This window comes from Cricetulus griseus (assembly GCF_003668045.3).
Source record: "Cricetulus griseus strain 17A/GY chromosome 1 unlocalized genomic scaffold, alternate assembly CriGri-PICRH-1.0 chr1_1, whole genome shotgun sequence".
Lineage (NCBI taxonomy): Eukaryota > Metazoa > Chordata > Mammalia > Rodentia > Cricetidae > Cricetulus > Cricetulus griseus.
The window spans coordinates 226,577,258-226,591,502 of NW_023276807.1; positions in this window are offsets into that span (position 1 = coordinate 226,577,258).

Below are 14,245 nucleotides of genomic sequence, written 5' to 3' on the forward strand. Positions count from 1 at the left end.
AAAATTATTAAAGCTCAGTTATCTTAAATTATGACAAAAAATTAAAGGAACCCCAGGGTGTCTGAGAATCTAACCTAAGAAGATTAAAAGAACTCAGGAATCCTGTGGATATAGATAATAATCCCCAATGTTTATATGGAAATTTTCACTTTTTAATACAATTTCTCATGTATTGGGTCCTCAAGACTCATGGTGAGAAGGAAAGGCCAGAATTGGAAGCTTCAGGGCTGACTGCACCCTACTGGGTCCTATTAAGTTCACAGACTCCATCACATGGTGGCTGACTGCGGTCGACTCTCCCAAGCAGCTGTAGCTGAACTGAGCAACCCTGGTATTGTGTAACATGTGGTACTATGGCACTGCCTAATTCCGAGCTTTAGCAGCCACACTGCTGGAAGACTTACAAACAGACATCCAGACGCGAAACACCTACTTACTGTCTCTTAATTTCAGAAACATCTGTGCTCTCCAGAAGATTCCCTGCAAGTAGACTACTTACTTCTTCATAGTTTACAAAATCTGCACCCCACCCAACACACCCTTCTTGTGTCTGTGTTTTTTTTGTGTGTGTGTTGGATTCTTGGAAGTAAGATATCTGGTTAAGAATATCATTAACGCTCTAGGTAGAATCATATTAATTGATTTTCCTATTCAACAATATAAGGGAGTGTCTCTGTGTGTATCTGTCTCACTGCCTCATCAACACTGAAAGCCAAATGGGTAGAGAAGCATATAAAGTGGAGAATCGGAGCTAGAATATCAGCAGAGAAGACACATAGTTGTGAGTTTCTGCAACTGAAGAAGGGAAATACAGAATGAAGCAGCAAGTCTTTCTGATACTGTAAGTCAAGGGTCATCAATAGGGAGCATTTCACGCGACTGATGCAAATATAAGCAATTTTAACTTTTGGCATCACACCCAGTATGATGACTGATGCTCACTATCAAGCTCTTTTGATGGTGTTTCCCTAGGATAAGTGAGGTGTATCTTTGGGTATGACTAATCGGGCTTTTCCAGAAAGGACAAAGAGAGTGAAGAAGGCCAAGCCTGGGTATGGGCAGCTGGAGACTTGAACTGACTGAAAAGGGCAAAAAGATAGCCAGAGTACCATCCCCCCTTCTCTGTTTCTTAGTCTATAGACATGAGCAAGCAGCCTTCTGCTTCCCCTGCCATTGCTTCCCTGCCATGATGGGCTGACTACACTCTTAAACCACCTGCTAAAATGAATCCACCATTCAATTTCTTCTACTCAGATATTTGCCACAGTGATGAAAAAGGTATAACAGCAGCTTGTAGTTAGGGAGTATGTAACTAGGATACAGGTGGCAGAAACAAGCCCCCATCAAAAATTTCTGATTACGATGGGAAAATTGAGACAATTCTGTCACTTTCAAGTTCCTCTCCCTTTTGTGCCTTCGGACCTGTTTAATGCAGAAAATTTCTTGATTAAGCAGACATCCAGACATATTTTTTGAGATTAAATTCTCTGATTAACCAAGCATTTATTTTAGTTGTTTAATATATGCTGATAAAGTATTTGAGCTACATCAAGGACTGTGCTGGTACTGATGCTGTGGACTTTCTAGAATACCTGTGAATAGGTCCTATTGTGAAAGCAGTAAATTGAGGTGCTTCTGTTTAGTTTCCCAAGGTCATAAGGCTCATAAGATGAGCAGCTGTGACAAGTTGAAGTGGATATTCCATCCCCGTGGTTCACATGCCAAACAGCCTCACTGGGCATTACTTAACATTCTTTTAGTATAAACCTTGTTATTGAAAAGCTTTAATTTTTTTCATTTCTACTTCAGCTAGTGAAGTGGAGTGAAGAGAATAGAATTTCCCTGGGGTGGTTTGAGAGTCCCCAAGAATTCTGTCATTATTCTGATGACCCTCTAGTCTCAATGCGCAGCCCATGTGTTGGCCAATAAAAGCATTCTGGAGAATTCTGTACCCAAAGCTAGAGTACTCTCCACTCCCAGAAATTGATTTTGTTCATTTTCATTTCCCCAAGCTGCAGCTATAAATTTGCTTTAAATATATAACATTTTATTAATTTCTGGAGAAATTCTTATATTTACCAAAGTATTTTGATCATATTCACTCCCTACACCTCCCCATATCTTCTAAGACTTATTCCCTAACCCCTAACTCTTCTCCCACCTCTGTGTCCTCTACATTTTTAAAAAATTTATAACCCACCAAATCCTATTTGTTCTGTTCCTTAGTGTTGGGGCGTCATTGGGGTACAGCACCTACCTATCCCCAGATACTTATTCAGAACTTATTTATCTTTTGCTAAGAGACCAACTTTTCTCTTCTGCAACAAAGGTTGTTTTAAATTCTAATGGTCATATACATAAATCGTAACTATATAAACCAGGGCTGACAAAGTTTCCTTTAGACGTTAGATAGCAAGAGTTTGGGTTCTGTAGATCAAGATTTTCATTTGAGAGTACTGGGCAGGTCCTCATGGAATGGTGAGGGGCGGGGATAAATGAATGCATTGTTGACAAAATCTAAAACATAATAACACAACATACAATTAGAATAATAATGATATTTGAGTGTGATTTTCTTAAATGTATGTCTCAAGAAAGAAAGTGAAGTTATTTTGGACTAGAGATTAAATGTCTCTGTACAAGGTTGGAAGTTTATTTTCCCTGTCATCCCATCAACTGCAAACGCACACCTTTCAATGCCGCCTTACTACAGAAGCTTCAAAGAATTAGATCAAGGACAGATTTGATTATCAATCAGCTTGTGATTTGCTGACTCCTGACCCAAACCAGTTCCTGTCATGCCTTGGGACCTATGGCATGGGTGTTTGGCAAAAACTGGATTCCTTTCCTGAAGTCACCTGGTGTCCTCTAACTGAACAATGTTCTTTTAAGTGGAATAAGCCTCATCAGCACTCTACACCATCCTTCTCACAACTCCAATATACCGAGTGCTTTAACATCCATGACATTAGAAACAGCAGGTGTGTGGAAGGAGCTGCACCTCCGTCCCTGGTTTCTAGAAAATAGAAATGAGTGTGCTCGCTGTGTTTTTAATAATCTTTCAAGGCTGATGATGAGAATTAGGAATAGCATTCGAAGAGGAGGGGAGGCTGGAGAGATGGTTCAGCAAATAAGAGCTTGCCGCTCTTGCTGAAGACTCAGGCAGGTTTGGTGCCTAGAACTCACAACGAACAGATCATAACCACTTGTAGCTCCAGTTTCAGGGGATTTGAAGCCCTCTTCTGGCCTATAAACATCTATGGTGTGTGTGTGTGTGTGTGTGTGTGTGTGTGTGTGTGTGTGTGTGTGTGTGTGTTTGGTGCACAGGTATGCACTAAGGAATATACCCACATACATATTAAATAAATAAAATTAAATATTTTGAGAAAGTATTTATAAGTGCATATTCGATCAGAAACTTGTCTCTTGATTTATACAGAATTCTTAACACTCAACAGCAAGAAGGTAAAGGTGAGCAGTTGTGGTGATATTTTGTTTATGATCTAATAAATCTTGCCTGAAGTTCAGAAAAGCAAAACAGCCAGCCACTAGCTCTTACCTCTACCTCACACTGAAAAGGCAATCCTGCTTCAATGAACGCTCAGATTGAATCCGACTGCATCTGTCACCAACATAACAGACTGACTCAGATCGATCCTGTCTCCACCTGCCTTATATTCCTCTCTAGTGCTGGGATTAAAGGTGTGTCGATCCAAGTGCTGGGATCAAAGGTGTGAGCTCTGTTTCCCTTTTAGGCTGATGTACTCTCAGGTAGCTCATGGTGGATTTGAACTCACAGAGATCCATTTGCCTCTGTCTCCCAAGTTCTGGGATTAAAGGTGTGGCCACCAACCACTGCCTGTCCTCTATAGGTAACTAGTGGCTTAGGTATGTGGCTAACTAGTGACCCAGCTCTTAACTAGGTATATGGCTGACTAGTGGCTTAGCTCTGTACTGTCAGCTTCAGGAAAGCTTTATTTGTTAGAACTTAAAAAAAAATACACTGCATGCAGAGCTGGGCTAGAGAGATGGTTTTACAGTAAAGTACTTGCTGTGAAACCATAAGAACTTGAGTTTGGATCCCCAGCACCCAGTTGAGTACTGGGTACACAAATGAAACTGCTCTCAGCAGTTCTCAACCTGTAGGTCACAACTCATTTGCGGGGTAGAACAACCCTCTCATATCATATGTTTACATTACAATTCATAACAGTAGCAAAACTATAGTTATTAAATACCAACAAAAATAATTTTATGGTTGGAGGGTCACCACGATGTGAGGAACTGTATTAAAGGGTCATAGCAATAGGAAGGCTGAAAACCACTGGTAGATAAAGGCACTTGCTGCCAAGCCTGATATTCTGAGTTTGAGCCCCAGGACCCACATAGAGGGAGAGAACTGACTTCTGCAAGCTGTTCTGACTTCTACACACATGCAGAGGCACACGTGTCCACAATATATAGCTGGGTACTGCAGGAAGTTCCTGTAATTCCAGAATGGGTTAGACCAGGACAGGACGATCCCCAGGGCTTATCAGCCAACTAATCTTGACAAGTCTGTAAGATCTTGGTTCGATGAGAATTCCTGTCTCAAAGATAAGGTGGAGTGTGATAGAAGACATCCAACATTGACTTCTGGCCTCCCTCTGGGCACACATAGGCATGCACACATGCCATACACAGAGGTGCATACCTACAAACACATACATAAAATAAGCAAGAAAATGATTTGAATAGACCATTCACCAAATGATATACAGAGACAACAAAGGCACTTGTAAGGTTCTTGATGTCACAGGTCATTAGGGAACTGTAACTAAACCCTGATAGATACTGCTACATATTTGTCAGAATGGCTAGATTTAAAAAGAAACAAGAGGTCAACAACACCAAATCCAGTTAACCATGAGGCAAAGGGAAACTCTCTTATCATAGATGGGTTAGAAAATGATACAGTAACTGTGGAAAGTAGCTTGGCAGTTTCTTATACAACTAAACAAATACATTATTGTCCAGAGACAACACTAGCTAGTTACATTAGAGAAATGAGAAGCCATGTTTACATAAAAGCTTGTGTGTTACAATTGCAGTGGTTCCATTCATAAAGGCCCTAAACTAGAGGCACCCTAAATCCATCAGCCAGTGAAGGAGAAACTGTGATGCAGCCACATAGCTGAGAAGGAGTCAGCAAAGAAAATGAGCCAGTTATTGCCACACAGATAGACATAGGTGAGACACAAATGTGTTTGATACTTTAAAGAATTACTATGGGTGTTCACTCAAAGGGCTTTGTGGAAAAGGAAAAATTAGAAGTGTGAAAAACAGATGTGTGTTTTCTGGATAGCAGGAGTTGAAAAGGGAGCAAATAACAAATAAGAAGAGAGAAATATTCTAGAACTTGACTTTGGCATGTGCCCAAACTCCCGGAAACACACATTTTTTTTTTTTTTACTGCATCTAACTTTATTCTTAATCAAGTTGACTTTCAACAAACTAAATAACTATAAGTTCACGATGATCCCTAATGGGTCTGCACTGGTGGGTAGCATAGAACAGCTTTTGTCAGACAGAGTGACAGGAGCACTGGGTAGGGTGACATGAAAAAGCAAGCCATCATTTTAAGCATTCTAAATATCTGTTCAACTCTTCCCTTCCCTCTGTTTTCATGTTCTCTGCTTGTTTTTCTCTCAGCCTTGCTTTGTAAACCAACCCCAGCTTTCCTTCCAGTGAGTGATATGGAAGGGACTATATGTGTCCAAAGTGAAACTAGGGATCTTCGGGGCTGAGAAAGATGAAACGGAGATTGCAGGTGCTTGGTCATGTGAATTGGGTGCTTTTTTTTTTTTTTTTTTTTTTTTTTTTGCAGGCTAGGTAAAGAAGGAAGTCGGTGAACAGAGTACTGAAATGATGTGAGATTATGTTCTGTCTAAGCCAAGTTTAATCAGAAGCTTTTAGGTTATATTTGGGATACGCCTACCTGGAATTATTTGAACAAAGGTCAATAACCATTTATGTTTCCAATTGAATTTCTGCCTGAGGACCAAACCATCAGAGATTCTCCTGTGTTGCTAGCCACTGTTTGAGCAGAAGGCTTTTGATATCAGCACATTTGACCTCATTCATGTCTAGCTTACAAACCACGACTCTCTTTTTAAAAGTTTTTTGTTGTTGTTTTTGTTTTTGTTTTGTGTGTGTGTGTGTGTGTTTTGAAAGAGAGTTTCTCTGTGTATCCCTGACTATCCTGGAACTTACTCTGTAGATCAGGAAGGTCTCAAACCCAGAAGTCCACCCTTCTCTTCTCCCCTTTTCTTTTTCCTACCTTCATCCCCTAACCCTCTCTGATCCCAATTTTCTGAGAAGTTCTTATACATTTCCCCTTCTTTGGGGGACCATATATCTTTCTCCTAGCATCATCCTTGTTTCCTAGTTTCTCTGATGGTGGGAATTGTATGCTGGTAGTCCTTTGCTCTATGTCTAATATCTATATATGAGTGAGTACATACCATACTTGTCTTTCTGTGATGGGGTTACCACATTCAGGATGGTTTGTTCCAGTTCCATCCATTTGTCAGTGAATTTCAAGATTTCATCATTTTTTTCCACTGACTAATACTCCATCGTGTAAATGTATCACATTTCCTCTATCCATTCGTCAGTTGAGGGCATCTAGGATGCTTCCAAAATCTGGCTATTAAAAACAATGATGCTATGAACATATATCCTTCTTGTATGAATGTGTATGCTTTGAGTATATGCTCAAGAGCATATGGAATTAGTGGATCTTGTGGTAGAATGATTCCCATTTTCCTGAAAAACTCCATACTGATTTCTAAAGTGGCCGCAAACCATTCTGACAAGAGTAAGATGGTATCTCAGAGTTGTTTTGATTTGCATTTCCCTGGTGGCTAAGAATGTTGAACACTTTCTTTGTGTCTTTCACCCATTTTAGGTGAATCCATTGAAGATTCTCTATTTAGTTCTGTACCCCACTTTTTAATTGGATTAGTTGGTGTTTTGGTGACTAACTTCTTGAATTATTTAAATATTTGGAAATCAGCCCTCTGTCAGATGTGGGGCTGGTGAATATCTTTTCCCTTTCTGTGGGCTGCCTGTTGTCTTGTTGACTGTGTCCTTTCCCTTTTAGAAGCTTCTCTGTTTCAGGAGATCCCATTTCTTAATTGTCTATGTCAGTTTCTGTGCTACTGGTGTTATGTTCAGGAAGCAGTCTCCTCTACCAATTCATTTGAGGGTACCACCTACTTTCTCTTTTAAGAGGTTCAGTGTAGCCGGATTTATGTTGAGATCTTTGATCCATTTGGACTTAAGTTTTGTGTATGATGATAGATATGGATGTATCTGCAGTCTACTACATGCCAGCATCCAGTTATGCCAGCACCATTTGTTGAAGATGCTTTCTTTTTTTCATTGTATAATTTTAGGTTCTTTGTCAAAAATCAGGTATTCATAGATGTGTGGGTCCACAACAGAGTTTTCAGTTCAATTCCAAATGTCTATCTGTCTATTTTTGTGCCAATACCAAGCTATTTTTCAGGACTATAGAGCTATAATAGAGCTTGAAGTCAGGGATGGTGATGCCTCCAGAAGTTCCTTTATAGTACAGGGTTGTTTTGGCTATCCTGGGTCTTATGTTTGTCCATATAAAGTTGAGAATTGTTCTTTCAAGGTCTGTGAAGAATTGTGCTGGGATTTTGATGGAGATTGCATTGAATATGTAGATTGCTTTTTGCAAGAGTGCCATTTTTCTACTTTGATCCTACCTATCCAAGATCATAGGAGATTGTTCCATTTTCTGGTATCTTTTTTAAATTTTTTTCTTTAAAGAATCAAAGTTCTTATGGTACAGGTCTTTCACTTGTTTGGTTAGTGTTACCCCAAGGTATTTCATATTGTTTGTGGCAATTGTAAAGGGTGATGTTTCTCTGATCTCTTTCTCAGCTCATTTATCTTCTGTATATAGTAGGGCTACTGATTTTCTTTTAGTTAATCTTGTATCCTGCCAAGTGCTGAAGGTGTTTCTCCGCTATAGGAATTCCGTGGTAGAATTTTTTAGGTCACTTATATTAACTATCGTATCATCTGCAAATAGTGAAAGTTTGACGTCTTCCTTTCCAATTTGTATCCCCTTGATCTTCTTTTGTTGTCTTATTGTGCTAGCTAAAACTTCAAGTACAATATAGAAGAGGTATGATGAGAGTGGACAGCCTAGTCTTGTTCCTGATTTTAGAGGAATCTCCTTCAGTTTCTCTCCATTTAGTTTGATGTTGGTTGTTGGTTTGCTGTATATTGCTTTTATCATGTTTAGGTGTGTTCTTGTTATCCCTGATTTCTCCAAGACCTTTATCACGAATGAATGTTGGATTTTGTCAAAGGTTTTCCAGAATCTAGTGAGATGATCATGTGAGTTTTCTTTCTCAATTTCTTTATATGTGGATTACATTGATGAATTTCCGTATGTTGAAACATCACTGCACCCCTGGGATGAAGCCTACTTGATCATGGTGGATGACTTCTCTGATGTGTTCTTAGATTCGATTTGCCAGTATTATTGAGTATTTTTGAATCAAAGTTCATGAGTGATATTGGTCTGTAGTTCTCTTTCTTAGTTGTGTCTTTGTGTTGCTTGAGTACCAAGGTTATTGAAGCCTAATAAAAAGAGTTTGGCAATGACCCTTCTGCTTCTATTGTGTGGAATACTTTGAGAGAGTTGGTATTAGCTGTTCTTTGAATTTCTGGTAGAATTCTGCATTTAAGCCATCTGGCCTTGGGCTTTTATTTTGGGTTGTGAGACTTTTGATAACTGCTTCTATTTCATTAGGGGTTATAGGTCTATTTAAATTGCTTATCTGTTCTTGATTTAATTTTGGTAAGTGATACCAATCTAGAAAATTGTCCATTTCCTTTAGATTTTTGAATTTTGTGGAGTGTAGGTTTTCAAAGTATGACCTGATGATTCTCTGGATTTCCTCACTGTTGGTTGTTATGTCCCTGTATTCATTTCTGATTTTGATAATTTGCATGTTCACTCTCTGTAGTTTGGCAAGTATGGATAAAGGTTTGTCTATGATGCTGATTTTCTCAAAGAACCAACTCTTTTTACATTGATTATTTGTAAAATTTTCCTAGATTCTACTTTATTTCGGTCCTTAATTTGATTATTTCCTGGTGTCTACTCCTCTGGGGTGAGTTTGCTTCTTTTTGTTCTAGAGCTTTCAGTTGAGCTGTTAATTCTGTAATGTGAGTATTCACTAGTTTCTTCATATGGGCATTTAGTGTTATGAACTTTCCTCTTAGCACTATTTTCAAAGTATTCCATAAGTTTGTGTATGTTGTGTCTTTATTCTCAATGAATTCTAGGAAGTCTTTAATTTCTTTTTCTTATTTCTTCTTTGACCCAGGAATGGTGCAGTTGCACATTTGTCAATTTCCATGAGTTCATAGGTTTTCTGCAATTTGTGTTGTTGTTGAATTGTAGTTTAAAGCATGGTGGTCTGATAAGATACAGGGGGTTATTCCAATTTTTTAATACCTGTTGAGGTTTGCTATGCTGCCAAGTATGTGGTAGATTTTAGGGAAGATTCCATGTGATGCTGAGAAGGTGGTATATTCTTTTGTGTTTGGATGGAATGTTTTATAGATGTCTGTTAAACCCAATTGGGTCAAATGCTATTAGTTCCTTTGTTTCTTTATTAAGTTTCTGTCTGGTGGTTCTGTCTAGTGGTGAGAGTGGGGTGTTGGAGTCTCCCACTATAAGTGTGTGAGGATTTATGTGTGATAAGAGTTTTAGTAATGTTTCTTTTACCAATGTGGATGCCTTTGTATTTGTGGCTTAGATGTTCAGAATTGAAATTCATCTTGATGGATTTCACCTCTGATGAATATGAAATGGCCTCCTCATCTCTTGATTGATTTTAATTGATTGTTAGACATTGGGATTTATACTTTTCCCAACCCTTAACTCTGAGGTATCATTTTGTCTTTGAAGTTGAGGTGTGTTTCTTGTATGCAGCAGAAGGATGGATTCTGTCTTTGTATCTGTTCTGTTAGCCTGTGTGTTTTTATAGGTGAGTTAAGACGATTAATACTGAGGGATATTAATGACCATTGATTGTTCATTCTTGTTTGTTTTGGATCTGTTGGTGGTGGTGCAATTATGTGTGGATTTCCATCCCTATTTTTTTCTATTGACTGTTGGTAAAGTGGGATTATCTATTGCCTATGATTTTTTCTGGTTGTGGTTAACTTCCTTGGGTTGGAGTTTTCCTTGCAAAACTTTCTGTAGGGATGAATTAGTGGATATGTATTTTTTAAATCTGGTTTCATCATGGAAAAATCTTGTTTTCTCCATCTACAGTGAGTGAAAGCTTTTCTGGGTATAGTAGTCTTGGCTGGCATCTTTGGTCTCTTAGTGTTGGTAGAATATCCAGGACCTTCTGTCTTTCAGAGTTTCCATTGATAAGTCAGGTGTAATTCTGATAGGTCTCCCTTTATATGTTACATGGCCTTTTTCCTTAGCTGCTCTTAATATTTTTTCTTTATTCTCTAAGTTGGTATTTTGCTTATTATGTGGCAAGGGAACTTTTTTGTGGTCCAGTCTATTTGGTGTTCTGTAAGCTTCTTGTGCTTTCATAGGCATGTCCTTCTTTAGGTAGGGAAAGTTTTCTTCTGTGATTTTGTTGAATATGTTTTCGGTACCCTTGAGCTGTATTTCTTTGCCTTCTTCTATACCTATTATTCTTTGATTTGGCCTTTTCATGGTGTCCCATATTTCCTGGATATTATGTGTTAGAGATTTGTTGGACTCAAGATTTTCTTTGGTTGATGACTCTATTTCTTCCAGTGAGTCTTCAACACCTGTTATTCTCTCTTCTGTCTCTTGTGTTCTATTGGTTATACTTATATCTGTAGTTCCTTATAATTCACCCAGCTTTTCTATTTCTAGCATTCCCTTATTCTGTGTTTTCTTTATTGTTTCTATTTCGGTTTTCAAGCCTTGGATGGCTTGGATTGTTTCTGTCATTTGTTTGCTTGTTTTTTCTTGGCTTTTCTTGCTTTCTTTAAGAGATTTGTTGATTTCTTGATTATTTTGGTTTGTCTTTCCTCAATTTCCTGTACTTTTTGTTTGTTTTTTCTTCCATTTCTTTAAGGGATCTTCTCATTTCCTCTTTGAGGGTCTCTTATATCTTCATAAAGTTGTTTTTAAGGCCCTTGTCTTCTGCTCCATCTGTGTTGAAATGTTCAGGTCCTGCTGGTATAGAGTTTCTAGATTCTGGTAGGGTCATATTGGTTTTTCTGTTATTGAAAGTGTTCTTATACTGTTGTCTATTACGATTAATCTTTCCACCAAAAGCCGCCTGAGCCCCACTGCCACATGTGAGCTTTACACCAGCCACCTGCCTGAGTTAGGCCCAAATGAATACACAGAAACTTGTATTAGGTACAATGCTGCTTGGCCAATGACTAGGATTCTCATTTGTTAGCTCAGTCTTAACTATCATAGACCTATATGTTTTATAAGACTTACCTTTTTGGCGTCCCTCCTTGCTGGTGGATCACATTGCCGCTGGAGCAGGAACGGATGGGTATAGAGGCATGCTTCCTGTTTCTCCTTCTTTAAATATGAGTCTCCTTGCTATGTCACTTCCTGCCTGGATCACCACTTCTCTACTACATTTCCCAGAATCCTCTTTGACTCCTAGTCCCATCTAACTTGCTGTCTCATTGGCCAAACAGTATTTTATTTAACAATCAATAAGATAAACATACACAGTACATTCCCCATCAGTTGTCCCACATTCCTTCTTCCAGTGGGTGCAGGTGGGATCTCACCCTCCTCTCTTGTCTCCCGGTGAGTGTAGGTGGTCAAGATTTCAAAGTTGGCAACTCTGGATGGTCCAGCCTCTCTTGGTGTTCACCAGATGACATATGTAGGCCAAGACTGTGATTTGGCCAGACTCTGGATCATCACTCACCAATTTTTACAACACTGCAAATCCTTCCAGCTGATCTCCCCAAATTCTCCACAGGTGGTATCAAGTGGGATAAGTACCTTACATTAGAAGACTCTTCAGGGAGCATTGGACAGCTTTCCTCTTTTCTTTGATGAAAAACTATGGAGACAAATTCCAACATCATACTGCCTTGCACTGCTAATGTACTCTGACCAGACAGGTCCCTGTCCTACCTCTGTGCCTATAGCTGTTTCAACCTCAAAGTATACTTGGACTTTCATGAACTCACTTTTGTCATTTCTATCTTATATATAATCTCAAAATCATGTGACTACTGTACCTACATGAATACCATTCTCACTAGATTTCCTATGAGCATATATTTGTTCCCTTTATAGCAATAGCAATGGTCTTTTTAAAAACAACTTATTTATTCTATGAAGGCAGCTCTTTACTTAAATTACTGAGCCTAACATGGTATATAGAATAAAGCTTTTGTATATCAATATATGCTAGACAAGAATGAATGGCCAAATGCTTCCCCAGTGGAAGCCTTTATGTAGTATATATTTTATCATGCTCTTGTGATTACCTAATATCTGGACTTGGTGACCTGATGACAAAAACCAACTATCTTGTATAATTCCTCCAGGGACCTTGTATTCCTTTTTGAAATTTATTTTACAACATCATGGAGCTCTCAGTAGTTATGCAAAAGGCACCCTAATGAACAATACAAGGTCGACTTACTAGTTTTTATTACAACATCAAGAAAAGGGGAAAATCAATCTAAAAAGTATTTATTGTTTTCAGTAATACTAAACCCAGACTTTCCCCAATAGAATCATTTACTCATCACTATCTCTAAACAGTAGCTTAAAAATTAGTCCCTGGCATTAGAAATGCCAAATGGAATTCAGAGAGTCTTATAAACAGAACATCTGTCTGGAAAGACTCACTAGAAAGGAGGAACAAGCTCATCCCCAGAGTCTGGGAAATCTGGTGATGGGGAGGGGCAGAAAAGAAAACCTAGGGTCTCCATGAGCAGATGGCAGAGGGAACAGATAAGGCTGAATGAGGAAGAAAACAGAGGTGCTTCATGGTCATAGCTCAGTTCTTCCCAGTATTGCCACAGGCAGACTCGTTTTCCTTTCCTTGCATCCCTTGCTACTTGCCAGCCTGGTAGTTCTGCTTCCCCTACTACACAAGTTCATAGCAGCTAGGGATGCTTATCCATAACGGAACACTACCCTATAGGGTATACATTCTACAAAGTCACCTCAACAAACATCTCTTGCATTTCAGAATGAAATGCTGCTGTGTACCATGCCAGAACTGGAGTGAGTAGTGGCATCAGAAATAACACAGTCAAAGACAAGCAACATCGCCATGCCTGCAGCAGTGTGTACACATGCTCTAAAGAGCTTCTACATGTCTGTCCCTATCAGATGATGAAGAAAACCAAAATGGTAAGGAAGGCACCCCTGGGCCCCTTACAAGTAGAGATAAACTAAGTGTAGTCATCCTCCAGGATCTGCAGGGACTGGCTCTAGAACCATCTCTGAGGATACCTAAATCCATAGGACAGGGAATAAAGAAATGGGTCAGAGGCTAAGATCACTGGCTGTTCTTCCAGTTGACCCAGGTTTAATTCCCAGCACTAACATGATGGCTAACAACCATCTGTGACACCAGTTCCAAGGGCATATGACACCCTCTTCTGGCTTCAATTGGCAATGTACAAACATGGCACACAGATTTACACCAGGGCAAAACCACTATGTACATTACAAAAAAAACAATAAAATCTCAAAAAAAGTAAAATCCACAAGTTGTTCAAGGCCTTTCTACAAAACACTGTATGTGTTCCTGAATATTTTAAAACATCTCTGTATTGCTTATAATACCTAATACAGTGTAACTATTAGGCATTCAATGTACTGGGTTGATTTTGGAAAGAATGATGAGATAAAATCTCTACAGACACAAGTATAATAGCTCTAACTACATAGCACATGCACAAGACACAAGAGAAACACTGTTCAAATATCAAGTGCTGTAGAGGGCCTAAAGTTCTGTGTGTGGTGAGGTCTCAGCAGGGCAAGTACACTTAAGGGTTTCTCCACATCTAGAAGACTGACTGGCATGTAGCAAATTCCTGTTTTGTGTTTTGGAGCTTTGGTGGAGTTTTTGTTTGTTTGTTTGTTTTTATTTTGCTTCTGAATATTTTTAATCCATAGCTGTCTGAATCTATGGGTGATGGGGGAAGTGCTTCT